General features: G+C 43.0%; 1 protein-coding gene across 1 annotated transcript in view; it reads right to left on the bottom strand.

Annotated features, from left to right (window-relative positions):
* The window catches only part of sigirr (single immunoglobulin and toll-interleukin 1 receptor (TIR) domain), a 41,785-nt gene that overhangs the window by 15,342 nt on the left and 7,778 nt on the right, over nucleotides 1-18,665 (bottom strand). The gene's annotated exons all lie outside the window — the stretch shown is intronic.

Here is an 18,665-nt window from a genome sequence, read left to right as displayed (position 1 = left end):
CTGAACAGGGTTATATCAGCTCAGTCTACTGCTCGCTAAAGTCCTCCCAACTAAAAGTGAACAGTGGTTTTAATAAAAGTCATACAAGCGAGTTAAAAATCCAACTGTAGGCTTCACACCTTGTAATACAGGACTCTGCCCCCCCCCCATCCACACTGGTACCTACAGTAAAAAGTTACGTAGGTAGGTTGTAATGTAGTAAACCCCCCCCCCCCTAAAAAAAGTATGTCGCTTTTTTAGAACTAATATAAATGTCTTGTTAATAATAATACAATAATTTGGTGGGTGCTTAACTTGTCCTATTTCACATGTACAAGTGTGTTTTATACACGTGTGAATTGGAAATGTGCTTTTTCCATTATCCCAACTCCCCCTGGGACACCCTCGGAGAGTGGGGTCACGGCCAGGTTCAGTCATTGCGACACTGGAGCACTCAGGGTTAAGTGCATCGCTCAAGGGCACGTCGACAGATTTTCCACCTTGTTGGCATAGGGATTTGAACTAGGGACCTTCCTAGTTACTGGCATAAAGCTGTAATCGCTAGGCTACTGCATTCCACGTCCACAATTAACAAACGCAACATAAATACAAAACATAACATTACATAGGCCTATCATAATATGACAAAACATCACGTGACATGCGATTTATAATTCAACATGCATGCACACATTGGTAAATGCGGTGATTTAAACAGAAATACAGCAGCGTAACTTCATAAAATAAAATGTACTTTTAAAAGTCTCCTGCCGTCATAAGAAATCACTCTATCTAGGGCAGGAAGTCATTATAGCCAGAATTCAGACAACATGTGACGTAACAGCTGACCAATCATCTTATAATAATGCATTAATAAAGGCAGTAATAAATCTATACATCTGTATTATTGTTAACAAAAAGGCAAAAACCCAGACAAGAGTGCTCTCTTTCTCCACCCAATCACTGACCATGTCACCATAGTGCTGATTAGGCTAGTCTATAGAAGACCCTGTGTAGAGACTGATTAGGCCAGTCTACAGAGTAGAGACTGTTTAGGCCTGTGTAGAGACTGATTAGGCCAGTCTACAGAAGACCCTGTGTAGAGACTGATTAGGCCAGTCTACAGAAGACCCTGTGTAGAGACTGTTTAGGCCTGTGTAGAGACTGATTAGGCCAGTCTACAGAAGACCCTGTGTAGAGACTGATTAGGCCAGTCTACAGAAGACCCTGTGTAGAGACTGTTTAGGCCTGTGTAGAGACTGATTAGGCCAGTCTATAGAAGACCCTGTGTAGAGACTGATTAGGCCAGTCTATAGAAGACCCTGTGTAGAGACTGATTAGGCCAGTCTACAGAAGACCCTGTGTAGAGACTGATTAGGCCAGTCTATAGAAGGACCTTTGTAGAGACTGATTAGGCCAGTCTACAGAAGGCCCTTTGTAGAGACTGATTAGGCCAGTCTCCAGAAGACCCTGTGTAGAGACTGATTAGGCCAGTCTACCGAAGGCCCTTTGTAGAGACTGATTAGGCCAGTCTTCAGAAGACCCTGTGTAGAGACTGATTAGGCCAGTCTACAGAAGACCCTGTGTAGAGACTGATTAGGCCAGTCTACAGAAGACCCTGTGTAGAGACTGATTAGGCCAGTCTACAGAAGACCCTGTATAGAGATTGATTAAGCCAGTCTACAGAAGACCCTGTGTAGAGACTGATTAGGCCAGTCTACAGAAGACCCTGTGTAGAGACTGATTAGGCCAGTCTCCAGAAGGCCCTGTGTAGAGACTGATTAGGCCAGTCTACAGAAGACCCTGTATAGAGACTGATTAGGCCAGTCTACAGAAGACCCTGTGTAGAGACTCATCAGTGGACATATTGATGTGTTTTGCAGACATCAGTATCCACATTAGACTGCTCCAAATAGTGTCTCTGTGTTGTCATACCTCTGATGACCTGTCAGAATCAGAAGCAGATTAACTTATTTTGCACATCAGAAAAATAAAAACAGACATTTAGCAAATGTGGGATGTGACAAAAAAATCCTGTACATTTCAGGCATCATCTTAATTCAAAATACATATTTACTAATTTACATCAAACCTGAAGGTGTTCTGTAAGAGAACCAATACATTGAGACAACCTGAAGGTGTTCTGGAAGACATCCTGAAGGTGTTCTGTAAGACAACCTGAAGGTGTTCTGTAAGACAACCTGAAGGTGTTCTGTAAGACAACCTGAAGGTGTTCTGGAAGACAACCTGAAGGTGTTCTGGAAGACAACCTGAAGGTGTTCTGTAAGAGAACCTGAAGGTGTTCTGTAAGACAACCTGAAGGTGTTCTGTAAGACAACCTGAAGGTGTTCTGGAAGACATCCTGAAGGTGTTCTGGAAGAGAACCTGAAGGTGTTCTGGAAGACAACCTGAAGGTGTTCTGTAAGACAACCTGAAGGTGTTCTGGAAGACATCCTGAAGGTGTTCTGGAAGAGAACCTGAAGGTGTTCTGGAAGACAACCGATACATTAATGAGACAACCTGGCATGGACTAACAGTGGGGTCTGAAATAATTGACACTGATAAAGATCAGCAAAAATAACTATAAAATAAATCATTCAAATCCTGAGCTATATTATATTCTCCCCCCAAAAATGGGGAAATTATATTATTTTCTACTAATACAAATACTCAGAGAAAGAGATTTAGTTTAACAAGTAATACTTTTTTTCTCAAAAAAGGTAGAGGGAAAAATTATTGACACCCCTGTTTTCAACACCTTTCAATACCTCACCTTGCGAGGATAACAGCACTGAGCCTTTTTCTAAAATGTTTAATGAATTGGAGAACACATTGGGACGGATCTTTAGGCCATTCCTCCATACAGAATCTATCCAGATCCTTGATATCTTTCGTCTGTTCTTACGGACTACCCTCTTCAATTCAAACCACAGGTTTTCAATGGTACATTTTTTTTTTTTAAAGAAAGTTTTTAAGGAACTCAGTCTGGCTTTCACCTTACTCTTTTATAGTTGTAATAGTAGAAAGCACAAGGTGTGATATCTAAATTGGGTATTGCATCATCAGTTCCTCTTGTCACGTCAGTCATTACTGACCTTACAGAGATATTTATAACTTGTCATTACTGACCTTACAGAGATATTTATAACTTGTCATTACTGACCTTACAGAGATATTTATAACTTGTCATTACTGACCTTACAGAGATATTTATAACTTGTCATTACTGACCTTACAGAGATATTTATAACTTGTCATTACTGACCTTACAGAGATATTTATAACTTGTCATTACTGACCTTACAGAGATATTTATAACTTGTCATTACTGACCTTACAGAGATATTTATAACTTGTCATTACTGACCTTACAGAGATATTTATAACTTGTCATTACTGACCTTACAGAGATATTTATAACTTGTCAGAAATGTCCAGATCAACTAGCCCATGTCAGATAACATTTTTTAGCCCATGAATACATTAGATACATGAATACACATTAGACATGGCAAATGTATAGTTTCTTCCTGAACAAAGTTATTGTACTGAATCCAATTGTTTGATTTGACAAAATGACAAATGTGTAGAATTGTAGGAAATACTGTAACCTTTATTAATCCTGCAACATTTTCTCTCCACTAACAAGATGGGTGTGACCAGTTTGTGTCATGAACGATGCTTGTGCCTATAGAAATAGACATGGCAGGTGAGCAGAGGGATATTTCCCAATGCTGGAAGAGGAGCCCCGAGTGAAAAAGTTTGGAAACCCCGTATTACATCACCTACGTTACCTGTACACACATCACTGTTAATCCATAGTTAATCCACTGTTATTCCATTGTTAATCCATAGTTAATCCACTGTTATTCCATTGTTATTCCATAGTTAATCCACTGTTATTCCATTGTTAATCCATTGTATTCCATAGTTAATCCACTGTTATTCCATTGTTATTCCATAGTTAATCCATAGTTAATCCACTGTTATTCCATTGTTAATCCATAGTTATTCCATTGTTAATCCATAGTTAATCCACTGTTATTCCATTGTTAATCCATAGTTAATCCATAGTTATTCCATTGTTAATCCATAGTTAATCCACTGTTATTCCATTGTTAATCCATAGTTAATCCACTGTTATTCCATTGTTAATCCATAGTTAATCCACTGTTATTCCATTGTTATTCCATTGTTAATCCATAGTTAATCCACTGTTATTCCATTGTTAATCCATAGTTAATCCACTGTTATTCCATTGTTAATCCATAGTTAATCCACTGTTATTCCATTGTTATTCCATAGTTAATCCACTGTTATTCCATTGTTATTCCATAGTTAATCCACTGTTATTCCATTGTTAATCCATAGTTAATCCACTGTTATTCCATTGTTAATCCATAGTTAATCCACTGTTATTCCATTGTTAATCCATTCCATTATCCACTGTTATTCCATTGTTAATCCATAGTTAATCCACTGTTATTCCATTGTTAATCCATAGTTAATCCACTGTTATTCCATTGTTATTCCATAGTTAATCCACTGTTAATCCACTGTTATTCCATTGTTAATCCATAGTTAATCAACTGTTACTCCATTGTTATTCCATAGTTAATCCACTGTAATTCCATTGTTAATCCATAGTTAATCCACTGTTATTCCATTGTTATTCCATTGTTAATCCACTGTTATTCCATTGTTATTCCATTGTTAATCCATAGTTAATCCACTGTTATTCCATTGTTAATCCATAGTTATTCCATTGTTATTCCATTGTTAATCCACTGTTATTCCATTGTTATTCCTTGTTATACCATAGTTAATCCACTGTTATTCCATTGTTAATCCATAGTTAATCCATAGTTATTCCATTGTTAATCCATAGTTAATCCACTGTTATTCCATTGTTAATCCATAGTTATCCACTGTTACTCCATTGTTATTCCATAGTTAATCCACTGTAATTCCATTGTTATTCCATAGTTAATCCACTGTTATTCCACTGTTATTCCATTGTTAATCCATAGTTAATCCACTGTTATTCCATTGTTATTCCATTGTTAATCCACTGTTATTCCATTGTTATTCCATTGTTAATCCATAGTTAATCCACTGTTATTCCATTGTTAATCCATAGTTATTCCATTGTTATTCCATTGTTAATCCACTGTTATTCCATTGTTATTCCATTGTTAATCCATAGTTAATCCACTGTTATTCCATTGTTAATCCATAGTTAATCCATAGTTATTCCATTGTTAATCCATAGTTAATCCACTGTTATTCCATTGTTAATCCATAGTTAATCCACTGTTACTCCATTGTTATTCCATAGTTAATCCACTGTAATTCCATTGTTATTCCATAGTTAATCCACTGTTATTCCATTGTTAATCCATTGTTAATCCACTGTTAATCCACTGTTAATCCACTGTTATTCCATTGTTAATCCATAGTTAATCCACTGTAATTCCATTGTTAATGCATAGTTAATCCACTGTTATTCCATTGTTAATTCATAGTTAATCCACTGTTATTCCATTATTATTCCATTGTTAATCCATTGTTAATCCATAGTTAATCCACTGTTATTCCATTATTATTCCATTGTTAATCCATTGTTAATCCATTGTTAATCCACTGTTATTCCACTGTTATTCCATTGTTAATCTATTGTTATAACATAAAGCTATAATGTATTTTAGCAAACAGCCCCATGCGGGTCTCGAGCCCTGGTCTCCCAGTTTACCACTGCTCCAATAGGCTTGGGAGCAATTGTTACCAGCCTCCCAGACAAGGTTATTTACAGTATATTTTGTATGATACAAACACACACACGCAACAATTTCCATTTGAACATGCCCTATACAGTATATTTTCTTAACAACAGCGTTGGTTTTCTTGGGCACCATCCTGCGTGCCAGACTGACCATCTTCATGGTGTCGAGGCGTATCGCTATGCCGTTGATGAGGGCCAGCAGGAGAGGCAGGGGAAACTCAGCCACAAAGATGGTGGTGTAACTGAACTGGAGAATTTATTTTTGTATTTTATTGAACTTTTATTGAACTAGGCAAGTCAGTTAAGAACAAATTCTTATTTACAATGACGGCCTATATATATATATATATATATATCTATATATCCCAGCCCCCGTCCCCGCAGGAGGCCTTTTGGTAGGCCGTCATTGTAAATAAGAATTTGTTCTTAACTGACTTGCCTAGTTCAATAAAAGTTCAATAAAATTCAAAAATAAATTGTGTGTATATATATATAATGTGTATGTATATATGTATATGTATATATGTATATATACACGTATATATATATGTATATATACATATATATATATACATATATGTGTAAATATAGGACAAAACACACATCACGACAAGAGAGACAACACAACACTACATAAAGAGAGACCTAAGACAGCAACATAGCAAGGCAGCAACACATAACAACAACATGGTAGCAACATAACATGGTAGCGGCACAAAACATGGTACAAACATTATTGGGCACAGACAACAGCACAAATGGAAAGAAGGTAGAGACAACAATACATCACACAAAGCAGCCACAACTGTCGGTAAAAGCGTCCATGATTGAGTCTTTGAATGAAGAGGTTGAGATAAAACTGTCCAGTTTGAGTGTTTGTTGCAGCTCGTTCCAGTCGCTAGCTGCAGCGAACTGAAAAGACGAGCGACCCAGGGATGTGTGTGCTTTGGGGACCTTTAACAGAATGTGACTGGCAGAACGGGTGTTGTATGTGGAGGATGAGGGCTGCAGTAGATATCTCAGATAGGGGGGAGTGAGGCCTAAGAGGGTTTTATAAATAAGCATCAACCAGTGGGTCTTGCGACGGGTATACAGAGATGACCAGTTTACAGAGGAGTATAGAGTGCAGTGATGTGTCCTATAAGGAGCATTGGTGGCAAAACTGATGGCCGAATGGTAAAGAACATCTAGCTGCTCGAGAGCACCCTTACCTGCCAGTCTATAAATTATGTATCCGTAATCTAGCATGGGTAGGATGGTCATCAGAATCAGGGTTAGTTTGGCAGCTGGGGTGAAAGAGGAGCGATTTACGATAGAGGAAACCAAGTATAGATTTAACTTTAGCCTGCAGCTTTGATATGTGTTGAGAAAAGGACAGTGTACCGTCTAGCCATACTCCCAAGTACTTGTATGAGGTGACTACCTCAAGCTCTAAACCCTCTGAGGTAGTAATCACACCAGTGGGGAGAGGGGCATTCTTCTTACCAAATCACATGACCTTTGTTTTGGAGGTGTTCAGAGCAAGGTTAAGGGCAGAGAAAGCTTGTTGTACACTAGGAAAGCTTTGTTGTAGAGCGTTTAACACAACATCCGGGAAGGGGCCAGCTGAGTATAAGACTTATCATCTGCATATAAATGGATGAGAGAGCTTCCTACTGCCTGAGCTCTGTTGTTGATGTAAATTGAGAAGAGCGTGGAGCCTAGGATCGAGCCTTGGGGTACTCCCTTGGTGACCGGCAGTGGCTGAGACAGCAGAATTTCTGACTTTATACACTGCACTTTTTGAGGTAGTTAGCAAACCAGGCCAAAGACCCTTCAGAGACACCAATACTCCTTAGCCGGCCCACAAGAATGGAATGGTCTACCGTATCAAAAGCTTTGGCCAAGTCAATAAAAATAGCACCACAATATTGCTTAGACTCAAGGGCAATGGTGACATCATTGAGAACCTTTAAGGTTGCAGTGACATTGAGCGGAAACCAGATTGCATAGCAGAGAGAATACTATAGACATCAATAAAGCCAGTCAGTTGATTATTGACAAGTTGTGATAAACTTTTGATAAACAGGTCAAAATAGAAATAGGCCTATAACAGTTAGGATCAGCTTGATCTCCCCCCTTTAAGTAAAGGACGAACCGTGCCTGCCTTCCAAGCAATGGGAACCTCCCCAGAAAGGAGAGACAGGTTAAAAAGGTCAGAGATAGGCTTGGCGATGATAGGGGCAGCAACCTTAAAGAAGAAAGGGTCTAAACCAACGTTTTGTTTACTGGCCCAGTGCTCTAACTACCACCCTAACTAGCTATTTGATCTGGCAATCTGAAAACAATAACAAAGTGGTTCACCCGCCAACTTTTTGGGTAAACGGTTTAGGAATGGAGCTGGAGCAATGTAACCGCTCTCAAATTCATAGACGAGGCTGTGGATTCAAAGACTGACCATCCATGAGATCAATATGATAGTTTTAACCATATTTTGAGTCTATTTCGTGTTTGTTGACAATTACATTGCTTTACAAAACGTTGGCGTAAAACAAGTTTATATGTTGTGTTGTCACGTCCTGACCAGTTAAGGGGTTATTTGTTATTGTAGTTTGGTCAGGACGTGGCAGGGGGTGTTTGTTTTATGTGTTTCGTTTTTTTTGTTAATGTTCTATGTTAGTATATTTCTATGTTCATTCTAGTTTTTCTATTTCTATGTTTAGTTTATTGGGTTGACCTTCAATTGGAGGCAGCTGGTCCTCGTTGCCTCTAATTAAAGGTCCTATTTAGTAGGGGTGTTTTTCCATGGGTTTTTGTAGGTAGTGGTTCCGTGTATAACTGTGTGCCTTACAGGACTGTTTTTCGTCGTTGTTTTTGATTAAGTGTTTTGTTTTGGTTTTCTTCGTAATAAAGAAGATGCGTGTTCCGCTGTGTTTTAGTCCCATCCTTACGACGAACATGGGTTGTGATGTCAATTCAACTCAGCTCTTGAGGCTTTTATTAGTTACAGTATATTCTTCAAGAAACAATAGGTATATATATCATTAATTTAAAAGTTAAAAGAAAAATGTGATGTAGCAATCGCAGACTGATCGTTTAAAGCATTCTCTCAACTGGCTAAACCCTGCACCTGACCCTGCCCCTAACCCTGACCTTTCACCTGACCCGACCCTGACCTGACCCTGACCTTGCACCTGACCCTGACCCTAACCCTGCCCTCTCTCTGTGACTTCTTTCACACTACACTGTATTTCGATATGGTATTCATGTTTGTTTGAAATCCTGTATCACGGCTCAGGCTAAGACACAGGATGAAGACTCAGGAGGTGGACAGTACGAGTTTCATAGTTTATTAAAGAACAAGGGGCAGGCAAACGGTAAGTCAAGGCAAGCAAAGAGTCTAAATCCAAATTAGATTCAGGCAGGTACAGGACGGCAGGTAGGGTCAGGACAGGCAGAAAGGTCAGAACTGGGAAGACGAGGAAAAACTAGAGCACAGGGAACACGGGAACACGCTGGGAGGACTTGACGGGACAAAATGAACTGGCAACAGACAAACAGAAAACGCAGGTATAAATACACAGGAGATACCTGGGAGACACCTTCTTTGCACTGTGTTAACTAACCTCCAAACGAGCTTCAACGCCATACAGCACTCCTTCTGTGGCCTTCAACTGCTTTTAAACGCTAGTAAAACTAAATGCATGCTCTTCAAACGATTGCTGCCCGCACCTGCCCGCCCGTCCGTCCAGCATCACTACTCTGGATGGTTCTGACCTAGAATATGTGGACAACTACAAATACCTAGGTGTCTGGTTAGACTGTAAACACTCCTTCCAGACTCACATTAAGCATCTTCCAATCCAAAATTAAATCTAGAATTGGCTTCCTATTTCACAACAAAGCCTCCTTCACTCATGCTGCTAAACATACCCTCGTAAAACTGACTATCCTACTGATCCTTGACTTCGGCGATGTCATTTACAAAATAGCCTCCAACACTCTACTCAACAAACTGGATGTAGTCTATCACAGTGCCATCCGTTTTATCACCAAAGCCCCATATACTACCCACCACTGCGACCTGTACGCTCTCATTGGCTGGTCCTCACCTCCCTACTCTTCTACATTTGCACACACTGTACATATATTTTTATATTGTGTTACTGACTGTACGTTTGTTTATGTGTAACTCTGTGTTGTTGTTTTTGTCTCACTGCTTTGCTTTATCTTGTTCTCAACTAACCTACCTGGTTAAATAAAGGTGAAATAAATAAATCTGGTGGCAGGTGGAGACAAGCCCAAGACCGGTGAAACAGATCAGGGTGTGACACCTGGTGGCAGGTGGAGACAAGCACAAGACAGGTGAAACAGATCATGGTGTGACACCTGGTGGCAGGTGGAGACAAGCACAAGACCGGTGAAACAGATCATGGTGTGACACCTGGTGGCAGGTGGAGACAAGCACAAGACAGGTGAAACAGATCATGGTGTGACACCTGGTGGCAGGTGGAGACAAGCACAAGACCGATGAAACAGATCAGGGTGAGACATCCTGAAAGCACCGTTTGACTTCCAATGGTCGTACGGGCTCCCGAGCAAAATCAAAACATGCTTGATATTGTCCCCAATGTGAATTATTCCATGATTATCTTCTACAATAAAATAGGTAAATGTGAAAGCCTTGCGTCTTGTGAACGTGACATTAGAACTCCGAGTAGTGTGAAAGATAGTAGGTCTTTAGCTGTTGGAAATCATAAACTGGGAAAGAAGCTGTGTGTGTCTGTCTGTCTCTGTGTTTCTGCCTCTGTGTCTGTGCCTCTCTGTCTGTGCCTCTCTGTCTGTGCCTCTGTGTTTCTGCCTCTGTGTTTCTGCCTCTGTGTCTGTGCCTCTCTGTCTGTGCCTCTCCGTGTCTGTGCCTCTCCGTGTCTGTGCCTCTCTGTGTCTGTGCCTCTGTGTCTGTGCCTCTGTGTCTGTGCCTCTGTGTCTGTGCCTCTCTGTCTGTCGCTCTCTGTCTGTGCCTCTGTCTATGCCTCTGTCTGTGCCTCTGTGTCTGTCTGTGCCTCTCTGTCTGTTTCTGCCTCTCTGTCTGTGCCTCTCTGTCTGTGCCTCTCTGTCTATGCCTCTCTGTCTATGCCTCTCTGTCTGTTTCTGCCTCTCTGTCTATGCCTCTCTGTCTGTTTCTGCCTCTCTGTCTATGCCTCTCTGTCTGTGCCTCTCTGTCTGTTTCTGTCTCTGGGTCTGTGCCTCTGTGTCTTTGTCTCTGTGTCTGTGCCTCTGTGTCTGTGCCTCTGTGTCTGTGTCCATAAAATTGAGAGATGGGAAACCATGTTCCCTCATCAACACTGTATCAATGCACTGTGTTGATGTACTGTAGATTTACGGGCTTCGGACCTCCCAGACATGTCTGATGGTTTGTTTCAGGAGCATAATGACGGCCATCTGGATGTGAGGCAGCCGCTGTGGTGGGACTACACGGGGACCACACACGCTGCCTTCAGAAGGTATTCACATCCCTTGACTTTTTCCACATTTTGTTATTGTTACAGACTGAATTTAAAGTTGATTACATTTTGATTATTTTTTTCTTAGACTAGAATTATGTTTTTTTTTCTCAAAATGTTAACAAGTTAATAAAAATGAAAAGCTGAAATGTTTTGAGTCAATAAGTATTCGACCCCTTTGTTATGGCAAGCCTAAATTAATTCAGGAGTAACAATGTGCTTAACAAGTCACATAATATGTTGCATGGACTCTCTCTGTGTTCAATAATAGTGTTTAACATGATAGAGCTCCACCTTCTCTCCAGTCCAACCCAGGTAGTAGAGCTCCACCTTCTCTCCAACCCAGGAAGTAGAGCTCCACCTTCTCTCCAACCCAGGAAGTAGAGCTCCACCTTCTCTCCAACCCAGGTAGTAGAGCTCCACTTCTAGCCAGCCCAGGTAGTAGAGCTCCACCTTCTCTCCAGCCCAGGTAGTAGAGCTCCACCTTCTCTCCAGCCCAGGTAGTAGAGCTCCACCTTCACTCCAGCCCAACCCAGGTAGTAGAGCTCCACCTTCTCTCCAGCCCAGGTAGTAGAGCTCCACCTTCTCTCCAGCCCAGGTAGTAGAGCTCCACCTTCACTCCAGCCCAACCCAGGTAGTAGAGCTCCACCTTCTCTCCAGCCCAGGTAGTAGAGCTCCACCTTCTCTCCAACCCAGGAAGTAGAGCTCCACCTTCTAGCCAGCCCAGGTAGTAGAGCTCCACCTTCTCTCCAGCCCAGGTAGTAGAGCTCCACCTTCTCTCCAAAGAAGGTAGTAGAGCTCCACCTTCTAGCCAGCCCAGGTAGTAGAGCTCCACCTTCTCTCCAACCCAGGAAGTAGAGCTCCACCTTCTAGCCAGCCCAGGTAGTAGAGCTCCACCTTCTAGCCAGCCCAGGTAGTAGAGCTCCACCTTCTCTCCAACCCAGGAAGTAGAGCTCCACCTTCACTCCAACCCAGGAAGTAGAGCTCCACCTTCTCTCCAACCCAGGAAGTAGAGCTCCACCTTCTCTCCGGCCCAGGTAGTAAAGCTCCACCTTCTCAGTTCCTCGCTCCCCAAAACAGGTTGCTTGATTGAGCGATTTCATACTGTAAAAAAAAGTGTGATGATTGGATAACATTTTGAGGCCTCTTTTGTAGTGAGGTGATGGGACAGTTATATGTAATATTGCATTCTCATCACTTCGACCTTCAGTATTTACACAGAGGCTTGTTGTTTCCCACATCGGATAAACTCAGACTAATCTTGTACAGTCTACATCCCAAATGGCACCTCTACTTAATGTCAGGCTTAGGGGCAAGTCAGAAAGTACACCAACTACAGTCATCCTCAGTGCTTTTCAATGAGGCAAATTTATAATTGGAATTTGGAACTTTGAAATTGACAGGAATTGAAATGGAATTGACACCAACCCTGCCTTATAGTCCACACATGTTGCCCAGAGCCACTATATATATATAGGGAATAGGCTGTCATTTAAAAATGACCAGGTAGACTCTCCCTCACAGGTATGCCTTTAAATGACCAGGTAGACTCTCCCTCACAGGTATGCCTTTAAACGACCAGGTAGACTCTCCCTCACAGGTATGCCTTTAAACGACCAGGTAGACCGTCCCTCACAGGTATGCCTTTAAATGACCAGGTAGACTCTCCCTCACAGGTATGCCTTTAAACGACCAGGTAGACTCTCCCTCACAGGTATGCCTTTAAATGACCAGGTAGACTCTCCCTCACAGGTATGCCTTTAAACGACCAGGTAGACTCTCCCTCACAGGTATGCCTTTAAACGACCAGGTAGACTCTCCCTCACAGGTATGCCTATAAACGACCAGGTAGACTCTCCCTCACAGGTATGCCTTTAAATGACCAGGTAGACTCTCCCTCACAGGTATGCCTTTAAACGACCAGGTAGACTCTCCCTCACAGGTATGCCTTTAAATGACCAGGTAGGCTCTCCCTTACAGGTATGCCTTTAAATGACCAGGTAGACTCTCCCTCACAGGTATGCCTTTAAATGACCAGGTAGACTCTCCCTCACAGGTATGCCTTTAAATGACCAGGTAGACTCTCCCTCACAGGTATGCCTTTAAACAACCAGGTAGACTCTCCCTCACAGGTATGCCTTAAATAACCAGGTAGACTCTCCCTCACAGGTATGCCTTTAAATGACCAGGTAGACTCTCCCTCACAGGTATGCCTTTAAACGACCAGGTAGACTCTCCCTCACAGGTATGCCTTTAAATGACCAGGTAGACTCTCCCTCACAGGTATGCCTTTAAATGACCAGGTAGACTCTCCCTCACAGGTATGCCTTTAAATGACCAGGTAGACTCTCCCTCACAGGTATGCCTTTAAACGACCAGGTAGACTCTCCCTCACAGGTATGCCTTTAAATGACCAGGTAGACTCTCCCTCACAGGTATGCCTTTAAATGACCAGGTAGACTCTCCCTCACAGGTATGCCTTTAAACGACCAGGTAGACTCTCCCTCACAGGTATGCCTTTAAATGACCAGGTAGACTCTCCCTCACAGGTATGCCTTTAAATGACCAGGTAGACTCTCCCTCACAGGTATGCCTTTAAATGACCAGGTAGACTCTCCCTCACAGGTATGCCTTTAATGACCAGGTAGACTCTCCCTCACAGGTATGCCTTAAATGACCAGGTAGACTCTCCCTCACAGGTATGCCTTTAAACGACCAGGTAGACTCTCCCTCACAGGTATGCCTTTAAACGACCAGGTAGACTCTCCCTCACAGGTATGCCTTTAAATGACCAGGTAGACTCTCCCTCACAGGTATGCCTTTAAATGACCAGGTAGACTCTCCCTCACAGGTATGCCTTTAAACAACCAGTTAGACTCTCCCTCACAGGTATTGCCTTTAAATGACCAGGTAGACTCTCCCTCACAGGTATGCCTTTAAAAGACCAGGTAGACTCTCCCTCACAGGTATGCCTTTAAATGACCAGGTAGACTCTCCCTCACAGGTATGCCTTTTAAATGACCAGGTAGACTCTCCCTCACAGGTATGCCTTTAAACGACCAGGTAGGCTCTCCCTCACAGGTATGCCTTTAAACAACCAGGTAGACTTCTCCCTCACAGGTATGCCTTTAAATGACCAGGTAGACTTCTCCCTCACAGGTATGCCTTAAATGACCAGGTAGACTCTCCCTCACAGGTATGCCTTTAAACGACCAGGTAGACTCTCCCTCACAGGTATGCCTTTAAATGACCAAGTAGACTCTCCCTCACAGGTATGCCTTTAACGACCAGGTAGACTCTCCCTCACAGGTATGCCTTTAAATGACCAGGTAGACTCTCCCTCACAGGTATGCCTTTAAATGACCAGGTAGACTCTCCCTCACAGGTATGCCTTTAAATGACCAGGTAGACTCTCCCTCACAGGTATGCCTTTAAACGACCAGGTAGACTCTCCCTCACAGGTATGCCTTTAAACGACCAGGTAGACTCTCCCTCACAGGTATGCCTTTAAATGACCAGGTAGACTCTCCCTCACAGGTATGCCTTTAAATGACCAGGTAGACTCTCCCTCACAGGTATGCCTTTAAACAACCAGTTAGACTCTCCCTCACAGGTATGCCTTTAAATGACCAGGTAGACTCTCCCTCACAGGTATGCCTTTAAAAGACCAGGTAGACTCTCCCTCACAGGTATGCCTTTAAATGACCAGGTAGACTCTCCCTCACAGGTATGCCTTTAAATGACCAGGTAGACTCTCCCTCACAGGTATGCCTTTAAACAACCAGGTAGGACTCTCCCTCACAGGTATGCCTTTAAATAACCAGGTAGACTCTCCCTCACAGGTATGCCTTTAAATGACCAGGTAGACTCTCCCTCACAGGTATGCCTCTAAATGACCAGGTAGACTCTCCCTCACAGGTATGCCTTTAAACAACCAGGTAGACTCTCCCTCACAGGTATGCCTTTAAATGACCAGGTAGACTCTCCCTCACAGGTATGCCTTTAAACGACCAGGTAGACTCTCCCTCACAGGTATGCCTTTAAACGACCAGGTAGACTCTCCCTCACAGGTATGCCTTTAAATGACCAGGTAGACTCTCCCTCACAGGTATGCCTTTAAATGACCAGGTAGTCTCTCCCTCACAGGTATGCCTTTAAACAACAGGTAGACTCTCCCTCACAGGTATGCCTTTAAATGACCAGGTAGACTCTCCCTCACAGGTATGCCTTTAAATTACCAGGTAGACTCTCCCTCACAGGTATGCTTTTAAAAGACCAGGTAGACTCTCCCTCACAGGTATGCCTTTACTTTTCACAATAAGTCGTATGAGGGCACGGGTGACGTTTGTAAATCAGTGACTCGTTTGATTGAACCCCAGGATCACTGCCAGCCAGACACTTTAGCTACTCACCTCCAGGCTGTGTAAGGGCTATTTGACCAAGAAGGAGAGTGATGGAGTCCTGCATCAGATGACCTGGCCTCCACAATCACCAGACCTCAACCCAATTCAGATGGTTTGGGATGAGTTGGACCACAGAGAGAAGGAAAAGCAGCTAACAAGTGCTCAGCATATATGGGAACTTCGTCAAGACTGTTGGAAAGGCATTCCAGGTGAAGCTGGTTGTGAGAATGCAAGAGTGTGCAAAGCTGTCATCAAGGCAAAAGGTGGCTACTTTGAAGAACCTAACATCTAAAATATATTTTGATTTGTTTAACACTTTTTGGTTACTAAATGATTCCATATGTGTATTTCATAGTTTTGATGTCTTCAATATTATTCTACAATGTGGAAAATAGTAAAAATATAGAAAAACCCAAAGCCCAAACTTTTGACTGGTACTGTATATATATGAATAGAAACAGTGTGTACAGCAGTAGTTCTTTAGGATGGTGTGTATAGACAGTATAGACAGTATATGAATAGAAAAAGGTGTGTACAGCAGTAGTTATATAGGATGAGCCTTGACTAGAATACAGTATATGGATATAAAGTGGGTGAACCAGTAACATTATGAAAGTGACCAATGACTTGATAGTACACAAGGCAGCAATCTCTAACACGGAACCCAAACCGGCTACGCGCGTGCGCCATCATGCATAATGTATTTGTCCCCCCACACCAAACGTGATCACGCACGCAGGTTAAAATATCAAAACAACTCTGAACCAATTATATTAATTTGGGGACAGGTCGAAAAGCATTAAACCTTTATGGCAATTTAACTAGCTAGGTTGCACTTGCTAGATAATTTGTGCTATTTAGCTAGCTTTCTGTTGCTAGCTAATTTGTCCTGGGATTAACGTTAAACATTGAGTTGTTATTTTACCTGAAATGCACAAGGTCCTCTACTCCGACAATTAATCCACACATAAAACGGTCAACCAAATCGTTTCTAGTCATCTCTCCTCCTTCCAGGCTTTTCCTTCTCTGGACTTTATATTGCGATTGGCAACTTTCATAAATTAGGTGCATTACCGCCACCGACCTCGTTCGTCTTTCAGTCACCCACGTGGGTATAACCAATGAGGAGATGGCACTGGGTACCTGCTTCTATAAACCAATGAGGAGATGGGAGAGCAGGACTTGCATCGCAATCTGCGTCAGAAATAGAACTGACTTCTATTTTAGCCCTTGGCAACGCAGATGCTCGTTGGCGCGCGCGAGCAGTGTGGGTGCAATAATTGAATAAATAGATTTCTAAATTTATTTAGCAATGTTCGAGCACATGACGTGAGCGGTGTAGTCAGCCTGTTAGGTGCAGGGTAGAGTACCTGGTGGTAGCCACCTAGTAACAGTGACTAAGGTTCAGGGCAGGGTACTGGGTGGTAGCCGGCTAGTAACAGTGACTAAGGTTCAGGGCAGGATACTGGGCAGAGGCCGGCTAGTCTGATGGCCTGGAGATAGAAGCTGTTAACAGACACAGTGCACTACTTTTGACCAGAGTGATATGGTCCCAGTAAAATGGAACAACAGACATGTTTTTTTAGCATGCTAGTAGTAATACAGTAGACTACTGTCTTTACCTCATGCTTCAAACACTTTCTTCTTCATGAGTTCCCACAGGATCTCTGTCAGGATGAGGAGGTGGGAGGATGGATGGATGAGAAGGAGGGGGGGATGGATGGATGAGGAGGGAGGAGGAGGAGGGAGGGGACGGATGTGGAGGAGGGAGGATGGATGGATGAGAAGGAGGGGGGATGGATGGATGAGAAGGAGGGGGGATGGATGGATGAGAAGGAGGGGGGATGGATGGATGAGAAGGAGGGGGGATGGATGGATGAGGATGGATGGATGAGAAGGAGGGGGATGGACAGATGAGGAGGAGGGGGAGGAGGAGGAAGGGGGATGGACGGATTGTGAGCAAGACAAAGGAGCTGATCGTGGACAACAGGAAAAGGCGGGCCGAATAGGAGTGGGTGGGTTGAGAGTTTCAAGTTCCTTGGTGTCCACTCACCAACGAACTATCATTGTCCAAACACACCAAGACAGTCGTGAAGAGGGCACGACGAAATCTATTTCCCCTTCGGAGACTGAAAGATTTGGCATGGGTCCCCAGATCCTCAAAAGGTTCTACAGCTGCACCATCGAGAGCATCCTGACCAGTTGCATCGCCGCCTGGTATGGCAACTGCTCGGCATCTGACCGTAAGGCGCTACAGAGGGTAGTGCGTACGGCCCAGTACATCACTGTGGCCAAGCTTCCTGCCATCCAGGACCTATATAAAGCGGTGTCAGAGGAAAACCATAAAATTGTCAGAGACTCCAGTCACCCAAGTTATAGACTGTTCTCTGCTACCGCACGGCAAACAGTACCTGAGCGCCAAGTCCAGGACCAAAAGGCTCCTCAACAGCTTCTACCCCCCAGCCATAAGACTGCTGAACAATTCCTAAAATTGCCACCGGACTAATTACAATGACCCCCCCACCCCACCCCCCACTACTTTTGTACACTGCTCACTTTACCCCCACCTACATGTACAAGTGACCTCAACTAACCTTCACCCCCGCACATTGACTCTGTACCGGTACCCCTGTATATAGCCTCCACATTGACTCTGTACCGTAATACCCTGTCTATAGCCTCCACATTCACTCTCGGTACCGTACCTGTATATAGCCTCCACATTGACTCTGTACCGTAACACCCTGTATAGCCCACATTGATCGGTACTGTACCCCTGTAATAGTCTCCACTTGACTCTGGTACCGGTAACCCCTTATATAGCCTCCACATTGACTCTGTACTGTATACCCTGTATATAGCCTCCACACTGACTCGGTACCTGTACCCCCTGTATATAGTCTCCACATTGACTCTGGTACCGGAACCCTATATAGCCTCACAACATTGACTCTGTACTGTAATACCCTGTATATAGCCTCCCACCACGACTCGTACGGTAACCCCTGTATATAGCCT

Source organism: Salmo trutta, chromosome 7 (genome assembly GCF_901001165.1).
Source record: "Salmo trutta chromosome 7, fSalTru1.1, whole genome shotgun sequence".
Taxonomy (NCBI): Eukaryota; Metazoa; Chordata; class Actinopteri; order Salmoniformes; family Salmonidae; genus Salmo; species Salmo trutta.
Note: the sequence above shows the minus strand (reverse complement) of the source record. Positions and strands in the feature narration are given on the sequence as shown.